Source organism: Coregonus clupeaformis, unplaced genomic scaffold, assembly GCF_020615455.1.
Source record: "Coregonus clupeaformis isolate EN_2021a unplaced genomic scaffold, ASM2061545v1 scaf6237, whole genome shotgun sequence".
In the NCBI taxonomy this organism is placed as follows: Eukaryota; Metazoa; Chordata; class Actinopteri; order Salmoniformes; family Salmonidae; genus Coregonus; species Coregonus clupeaformis.
This window is the reverse complement of record NW_025539691.1, coordinates 1-9,852: the sequence shown is the minus strand read 5'-3', so window position 1 is coordinate 9,852 and position 9,852 is coordinate 1. Positions and strand designations below refer to the sequence as shown.

The 9,852-nt window shown below is 45.6% G+C and overlaps 1 pseudogene; it reads left to right on the top strand.

The window, feature by feature from the left end:
- Nucleotides 1-2,762: 2,762 nt before the first annotated feature.
- LOC123490992 lies at nt 2,763-4,394 on the top strand (annotated as a pseudogene).
- Nucleotides 4,395-9,852: the final 5,458 nt, after the last annotated feature.

Genomic DNA, 9,852 nt, shown 5'->3' with positions numbered 1-9,852 from the left:
ATTTGTTTTGTTATACGTTGATTTGTTTTGTTATACGTTGATTTGTTTTGTTATACGTTGATTTGTTTTGTTATACGTTGATTTGTTTTGTTTTAAGTTGATTTGTTTTGTTATAAGTTGTTTTGTTTTAAGTTGATTTTTTTTGTTATACATTGATTTGTTTTGTTATAAGTTGATTTGTTTTGTTTTATAAAGGCCCAGTGCAGTCAAAAATGTACTTTTCCTGTGTTTTATATATATTTCCACACTATGAGGTTGGAATAATACTGTGAAATTGTGAAAATTATGATAATGCCCTTTTAGTGTAAGAGCTCTTTGAAAAGACCGCCTGAAATGTCAGCCTGTTTTGGTGGGAGGGAGTTTTGGCATTCCACGGTGACATCACCATGGGGTGAATTAGTTAATAGACCAATAAGAAAGAGAGTTCTAAAACCTCTCTGCCAAAGCAGAACATTTTCCGTTTTCCCCTCCCCACTCAGACCACTCCCAGACAGTCCTAGCTAAATTCTTGCTTGAGAAATTGCCCGTTGCTAAGAAGCTACTTTTGTTTATTTTTGGCCATTTTAATTAAAAACAATCACAGTAAGGTACTTCATTGTTACCCAGAAATGATTTGATATTGACATAAAACGGCTGCATTGGACTTTTTTTTAAATATTGCTTTAATCCTAAATGAAATGTTGTATGCCAACAGTGTTTCTCATGCAGTGTAGAATCAAGCTGCATTCTGGGATGTGCTTACTGTATTCTCCAGTGATGTTATAGTAGATATCATGGGGACTATCTCCATCATGCCATCCTTGCTGAATGTTCAAAGGCTCACTGATCTGTGTCGGATGCCATGGTTAGGGCTGCGTCCCAACTCGCCACACTTCTCCTAAAGTGTGCTCCTGCCCACTCCCTGTCGAAGCAGACATAGAGAGCCCGTCAGAGCCCAGAACCTCAGGGAAATGGACATTGTTAGAGAATTAAGGGAAGGGATCGCTGTCTGGAATCATGTGTTTTATTAAAAGGTTTTGAATGGTTGAAGTATAAATGTATAATGTGTGATATAATAACCAATAAAGTTGTGTGAAATAAAGTGAATATCTGTAGTTATTTGTGAAAAGAGCATAGCTGGTGGTGTGAATAAAAAACAATGATCTAGGCTTTTAAAAGCAGTCCTTCATCTCCACATAACAACCTCCTTAGTATACCTAGCTGTAGCAGCATGTCTCATCAACACTAAATGAAGGCAGCAGCTTACATATCAGAATGATTTCATGAGTCCAATGAGTTCATCAAATGGTTAATGACTCACCTTCCTCTCATCACCAAACCCCGCCTGTCTGCCTGTCTGCCTGTCTGTCTGTCTGTCTGTCTGTCTGTCTGTCTGTCTGTCTGTCGTCTGTCTGCCTGCCTGCCTGCCTGCCTGCCTGCCTGCCTGCCTGCCTGTACGTATGTCTGCCTGCCTGTATGTCTGTATGCACAAAGGAGCACTCTTCAGAATTGCAATTATGTCTTGACAACCCGCCTTCCACTTCAGCGCGCAGACATGGTTCGTTTTTGCCCAGCGTTGGCGGTTGGAGACACTGCATCCATTTGGTGGATTATGAACAAATGAATTGGAATGCATTGAATTGAAGCCTTTAAACGTGTTAATGAGAATGTGAGAGATTGTGTGAACACTAACCTAATCCTCTTAAAAGACTCCAGGTATTGCTGAGCCGAGGAGAGGAGGGGTGAGCTGTCATCCTGCGGTGCGCCCTTGTAGCTGCTCACCAAAAACTAGAGTCAGCATCTCTCAACCAATCCCTTTACCTTAGCGCACACAGCTGGAGAGAGACCTCGCTTCTAGAACACCTCTAGCACAACAACTCAGCGATTAAAGGTACGTTTTATTAAGAATTGATAAAGGTTTACAGATGTTTTATAAAGATAGGATTTAAGCTACAATAATCGGCATTGACCTTGTGGAAGCCTGCGATACTTGTCAATGAGTCATTATCGCACTGTTTCTTGCCTGGAATTTCCCACGAAATTCAGTTTAATTTATCTTTATTTACATTTCTTAATTTTCACCCGACCCACCTGGATACACACGTGCAAATGAAATGGTTGATTGAACATTTGGAATGAATCATATTGCTGATGCTGTCTCGACTCGAGGAGCGCATATTAGCGCGTTCTTGACGCGCGCGCGTCAATGAAAAGTAGGGCCTACTTTATGGTCTTTGTAGTTTATTCGCCGTTTTTTCATTGTAGTTTGTTCATTAACTACATTTGTGTTGCATTTCATTACACGTGTCATTTAATCTGTGCACCTCTTGGGAGAGCAGAGTACCTGCAATTATGTAGCCATAGTAACAGGTGGCTGTGTCCCATCCTCCGCGCTCCTGCGGCTGCCTTCACGTGAACGCGCCCTTATTATAAACCCTTCTAATAAATCAGAGAGTGTATATAATACTCGAGTAATGTTTTTATTATTCTATTACTACATTAGTATGTAAAATGTATGACGTGAGTTTTGCATTGTAGTCTAAACTGAGTGAATCATTGATTTATTTCCCCCTTTTTATAGGTTGGAGCTGGGACATCATGCCATGCCAGGACTATGACATTAAAACAGACCATGCCGAAGAAGTGTGCTGACCGCCTCCCTGAACTGCATTATTTGTCCAACTAATGCTACTGGACCTGTTCCCATAAGCCTAACCATGCACCTGACATAGACCCAGCAATCTGAAGTAGGAACCAAGCACCACTCTGGCAGCAGTGAACAAATGCATTTGCCACAAAGACGGAGACTCAATCGGAGTCGCATCCTCTTCTTCCTCTCTGGTGTATTGCTGTGCTGTTCTCGCCGTGACGTTCAAGCCCGGCTGCAGGAGCCATGGGTGGCTCGCCAGGCCGCAGCAGAGGAGGAGCCCTGGGACAGCACTCCCAGAGGAAGGGGGGCGGTAGTGGTAGTAGTAGTGTCCCGGAGGTAGACACACGAGAGGTGGTGACCTCTAACCCTCGACCCTAACAGAGGGCTATAATGACGACGTATCACCAGGGCTCCTATAGTGATCGAGGGGGATGACGTCATAGTGATAACTGTCAACAGGACGGACATTAAACACTGTATCTACGTAGAGGACCCTGAACCTGAGCCACCTACTAAACCTTCTCCCACCTCCCCTCCTCCTAACACCACCACCCCCCCGGGTATCCCTGGAGACGTCCCCCACAGGAAGGGAGAGTACCCAGAGGACCTGTTCACGGTGGACCAGAGGAGGCAGGGCTGGGTGACCCTCCACATCCTGGGCATGGTCTACATGTTCGTCTCCTATCGTCTGTGACGAGTTCTTCGTCCCGGCGCCGGAGTCATCACCGTGAAGCTCGACATCTCCGACGATGTCGCCGGGGCAACCTTCATGGCTGAGGAGGCTCCGCCCAACTGTTCACTCTCTGATTGACGTGTTCATTTCCCATAGCAACGTGGGCATCGGGACGATCGTAGGGTCGGCGGTGTTTAACATCCTGTTTGTCATTCGGGATGTGTGTCCATCTTCTCAGGGGAGATGCTCCACCTCACCTGGTGGCCCTTGTTCAGAGACGTCTCCTTCTATATCATAGGTAATAATAATAATATAATCATTTTACAGATAACAGGTAGAAGATAATAGATTTTCCAGAAATCTCTGTTGGAAGACTCCCGGAATCAGGAGGGAACAAGCAGGACATCTGGAGCCAACAGTCGATCACATCTAAACTGCCAAATTGCATCCTATAGTATTCCTCTTATAGTGCACTATATAGGGACATGCACTCTTAGAAAAAAAGGTGCTATCTATAACCAAAAAGGGTTCTTCGGCTGTCCCCATAGGAGAAAACTTTGAAGAACCCTTTTTGGTTCCAGGTAGAACCCTTTTTGGTTCCAGGTAGAACACTTTTGGGTTCGATGTGGAACCCTTTCCACAAAGGGTTCTACATGGAACCTAAAATAGTTATACCTGGAACCAAAAAGGGTTCTACCTGGAACCAAAAATGGTTCTCCTATGATGACAGCCGCAGAACCCTTTTGGAACCCTTTTTTCTAAGAGTGTAATACTACATAGTTCCCTGCGCTCCTGGCCAAAAGTAGTGCACTATATAGGGAATAGGGTGCCATTTGGGATGCATTCTCAGCTCTGTTTTAAGTTGTCCTCTCCTCCATCCTAGACCTGATCATGCTGATCGTTTTCTTCCTGGACAACACTATCATGTGGTGGGAGAGCGTGATGCTGGTGTCGGGTTACGTGGCCTATGTCTGCTTCATGAAGTTCAACGTGCAGATAGAACACTTTGTCAAGACGCAGATCAACAAACACAAGAGCATCGTCAAGATCATCATGCCGGAGGAGGAGGAGGAGGAGAAGGAACCCAAGAAGGTTGGTAGTTGTTGTTGTTGGGACTTTGTTATGCAGCTTGGTGAAGCAAAAAGACAGACAGACAGACAGACAGACAGGCAGGCAGGCAGGCAGGCAGACAGACAGACAGACAGACAGACAGACAGACAGACAGGCAGGCAGGCAGGCAGGCAGGCAGGCAGGCAGGTAGGCAGGCAGACAGACAGACAGGCAGGCAGGTAGGCAGACAGACAGGCAGGTAGGCAGACAGACAGACAGACAGACAGACACACAGACACACAGACAGACAGGCAGGTAGGCAGACAAACAGAGTGGCTGACAGAGACAGAGAGACAGACAGACAGACAGACAGACAGACAGACAGACAGACAGACAGACAGGCAGGCAGGCAGGCAGGCAGGCAGGCAGGCAGGCAGGCAGGCAGACAGACAGACAGACAAAGAAAAACTCCACCAAAAAACAATTATCAGGAAATAAAAATACTAGAAGAGCCCATTGCAATATCACCCAGGACAGAGACCGTCTCTGGTCCAGTCCACGAGAGACAAGGAATGGTTGATTCACTTGGCTGTCATTTGAGCCTGTGTTTATTCATCAGCCCTTTGTGCAGCTCATAGAGAATGTGTGTTTGTGTGGCAGCCAGGCAAGGCAGCCTTTTGATGATTGGGACTGAATCCCTGAAAGGATCCCAGGTGTCAGAGCCCAGCGTAGGGGAGTATGGGTCAGGGGGTGGACAGGACGGGGGAGGGACGGGGGGGGGGTGATGTAATGCTGATGAGATGTAAAGTAATGTCAGCCATCAGTTTGTCACTTGTCACGCTGGAGTAGCTTATTATTCATCCAAACTACACACCTGGTGCCCCTCACCGTACAGCGCTTAGCCGCGTTTATCTGAATATGAATTCTCTCTGTTTCATTATATATTCTTTGGCTGTCAAAGCTGTAGCAGGGATGTATTGTCCAGACCAGTAGAAACAAATAGCACCGACCCCACTTCAACGCCACAGGAGGTTTGGTGGCACCTTCATTGGGGAGGACGGGGCTCGTGGTAATGGCTGGAGCGGAATCAGTGGAATGGTATCTATTACATTAAACACGTGGTTTGAGGATAGGCCCTAAAAATGGTCAAAAGACTCCAGCCACCCTAGTCATAGACTGTTCTCTCTGCTACCGCACGGCAAGCGGTACCGGAGTGCCAAGTCTAGGTCCAAAAGGCTTCTTAACCGCTATCCCCAAGCCATAAGACTCCTGAACAGCTAATCAACGGCTACCCGGACTATTTGCATTGCCCCCCAACCCCCTCTTTTTACGCTGCTGCTACTCTGTTAATTATTTATGCATAGTCACTTTAACTCTACCCACATGTACATATTACCTCAATTACCTTGACTAACCGGTGCCCCCGCACATTGACTCTGTACCTGTACCCCCTGTATATAGCCTCCCTACTGTTATTTTATTTTACTGCTGCTTTTAATATTTATAAATATTTATTTTTTACTTATCTATTTTTTACATTTTAGTCATTTTAGCAGACGCTCTTATCCAGAGCGACTTACAGTTAGTGAGTGCATACAATTTTCATACTGGCCCCCCCGTGGGAATCGAACCCACAACCTTGGCGTTGCAAGCGCCATGCTCTACCAACTGAGCGTCACGGGGCCCCATTCTATGGGGGCAACCTCCAGCGAGCCCACAACCCTTGAAACAAAATATACTGGTTAGTTAGTTTTTTCTTAAAACTGCGTGGTTGGTTAAGGGCGCAAGTAAGCATTTCACTGTAAGGTTTTCACCTGTTGTATTCGGTGCATGTGGCAAATAACATTTGATTTGATTTGTTTTGATGCCATTCCATCCACTCCGTTCCAGCCATTATTATGAGCCGTCCTCCCCCCTCAGCAACTTCCTGTGTTAAACACACAGGCACTGACTACCCACAGTATACCATTCTTCAGTTGTCAAAGCTTCATATTTAGCCTACATGTTACATTATGCAAAATGATAGCGTTTTGTTTTTCAAATGGCCCTCGACAACAGAGATAATCTAACCAGCATATTTTTGTTTAATTTTTCCACACACACACACACACACACACACACACACACACACACACACACACACACACACACACACACACACACACACACACACACACACACACACACACACACACACACACACACACCCACTTCTACAACACACTCTCCAGCACACACACACAAACCACTGGCTGTACTCACATGCCCCTCGTGGTAGGCTTGTGGGCTCCCTGGAGGTCGCCCCCCATAGAATTAGGAATTGGACTACTAGTATGGACATGAACCTCTGATGATGGAATAAAAGGTCAGCCATTTTGGTTAGGGAGTTGGCCAACCATGGTTTTCCAGTGCTGTGATAAGATATTGTGTAAAATTAATGAATGTGAAGAATTTATCTGCACTGTACATTTTTATGCTAGCTAGCCAGACAGTTTTAGAGGAATGATTCCATTAATTTTTAACTGCCAATATGCCAACATTGCATTCAAACAATGCAGAAGTCAATCCAGAGCCATACACTGGCGGAAATCAGTTGACGATAGTACTTAGGATATAATAGCACTCATTTATGGTCTGTTTATGTATGTTTTAGAGGCTATTTATACAGAACATTTGTAGAAAAACCAATAACTGTTTTGATGATTATATGACCTTATTTTAGGTTGACAATAATTCTATTACACAATTCCCCGGATATGTTGCATGCCTTTGATGAAAATCAGATGATAACTCTACTGCCATTCATTCCAAATTAGACTGGCTTGGACTTCTCCCCTGAACCAATATGGCTGCCATTTTCACACCCCATTCTGGGAACTTCGAGGGTTTATTACACAGCCCCTCTGTCATTTACTAGGATCTTTACAACACACTTCTCCAGCAAACACACAACACACACAACACACACACTCCAGCACACGCAACACACACCCAATACACACTCTCTCCAGCAAACACACAACACACCCTCCATGCAACACACACTCAGGACAATACTCCTGCAACAGGCGCTGAGTGTGGAAGAAGCACATGGCGCTGCACTAAATGAATGAAATTGGGTCATTAGGGGCATTTGCATTTTAGAGCCCTTCACATCTAGGCTGATGGGTACCCAAATGGCACCCTACTCTCACCCTATTCCCGTGTGGGCCCTGGTCCAAAGCAGAGCACTATAAAGCAAGGCATATGGGTGCCATTTGGAACCTAGAGTCTCCACGCCCCTGCTTGTCCGGGGGTGTCTTAAATGATTCTGTAAAGCATCTTAAGGTTGTCATTTTTTTTTTTTGTTTTTCAGCAGAGAAATGGTTGAATGTGATTTTATATGCTAATAACTTTTCCAGCGCTTAAATGGCACCCTATTCCAAGGGCTTTGATCAAAAGTAGTGCAATACGGGAGGGAATAGGGTAGCCACTTGGGACAGATCCACAGCAGTGTCACATACACCAAACTCTATGCACACACACCCATGAGAGTCGCCGGAAAAAACCCCCCCCCAACACGGCATGGTATTCATATTATTATTATTATTATTATTATTATTATTATTATTATCTTGACTGGTATGATGGGTGGGTGTTGGTGTGGGGTTGGCTAAGAAGATGATATGCAGGGGCACACGGTTGATATGGTGTTAGGCAACTCATAGAATCCCAGTAGGTATATTTTTAACCTTTTAATCATGACTAGATGCACTTGAAGTAGAGATATCCATGAAGCTATCAACACTCAATACAGTAACTGCCAAAATAATAGAAACACTTGAGTAAAATGAGGGATATCAAGCACACTGCTCAAAAAAATAAAGGGAACACTAAAAATAACACATTCTAGATCTGAATGAATGAAATAATCTTATTAAATACTTTTTTCTTTTACATAGTTGAATGTGCTGACAACAAAATCACACAAAAATTATCAATGGAAATCAAATGTATCCCAAACCCATGGAGGTCGGGATTTGGGGTCACCCTCAAAATTAAAGTGGAAACCCACACTGTCAGGGCTGATCCAACTTGTGGATGTAATGTCCTTAAAACAAGTCAAAATGAGGTGCCTGGGTAGTGTGTGTGTGGCCTCCACGTGTTTGGTATGACCTCCCTACAACGCCTGGGCATGCTCCTGATGAGGTGGCGGATGGTCTCCTGAGTGGATCTCCTCCTAGACCTGGACTACAGCATCCGCCAACTCCTGGACAGTCTGTGTGGTGCAACGTGGACGCTGGTGGATGGAGTCGAGACACGATGTCCCAGATGTGCTCAATTGGAGCCAGTCTGGGGAACGTGGCGGGCTGGGTCCATAGCATCAATGCCTTCCTCTTGCAGGAACTGCTGACACACTCCAGCCACATGAGATCTAGCATTGTCTTGCATTAGGAGGAACCCAGGGCCAACCGCACTCAGCATATGGTCTCACAAGGGGTCTGAGGATCTCATCTCGGTACCTAATGGCAGTCAGGCTGCCCTCTGGCGGAGCACATGGAGTGACACTTCACACCAAATAAATGACACCCCACACCACATGACTGACCCACCGCCAAACCGGGTCATGCTGGGAGGATGCTCAAGCAGCAGAATCGCTCTCCACGGGCGTCTCCATCCTCTCCACCGCTCTGTCACGATGTGCTTAGTGCAACCTTTCACCTGGAAGAGCACAGGATGCGCCAGTGGCGCAATTTTGCCAATCTTGGTGTTCTCTGGCAAATGCTAAACATCCTGCACGGTAAGTTGGGTTGTAAGCACAACCCCCCACCTGTGGACGTCGGCCCTCATACCACCCTCTATGGAGTCTGTTTCTGACCGTTTGAGCAGCAGACACACGCACATTTGTGGCCTGCTGGAGGTCATTTTGTAGGGCTCTGCAGTGCTCCTCCTGCTCCTCCTTGCACAAAGGCGTTGAAGGAGGTAGCAGTCCTGCTGCTGGGTTGTTGCACTCCTCACGGCCTCCTCCACGCCTCCTGATGTATGGCCTGTCTCCTGGTAGCGCTCCATGCTCTGGACAACGCTGACAGACAACGGCAAACCTTCTTGCCACAGCTCGACTGATGTGCCATCCTGGATGAGCTGCACCACCCGACCACTTGTGTGGGATGTAGACTGCGCCTCATGCTACCAAAAAAGAGTGAAAGCACCTGGCCAGCATTCAAAAGTGACCAAAACATCAGCCAGGAAGCATAGGAACTGAGAAGTGGTCTGTGGTCACCACCCAAAACCAGTCTTTATTGGGGGTGTCTTGCTAATTGCCTATAATTTCCACTCTGTTGTCTATTCCATTTTGCACAACAGCATGTGAAATGTATTGTCAATCAGTGTTGCTTCCTAAGTGGACAGTTTGATTTCACAGAAGTGAGATTGACTTTTACACAGTTATATTATGTTATTTAAGTGTTCCCTTTATTTTTTTTGAGCAGTGTATATTGAAAGCAGGTGCTTCCCACACAGG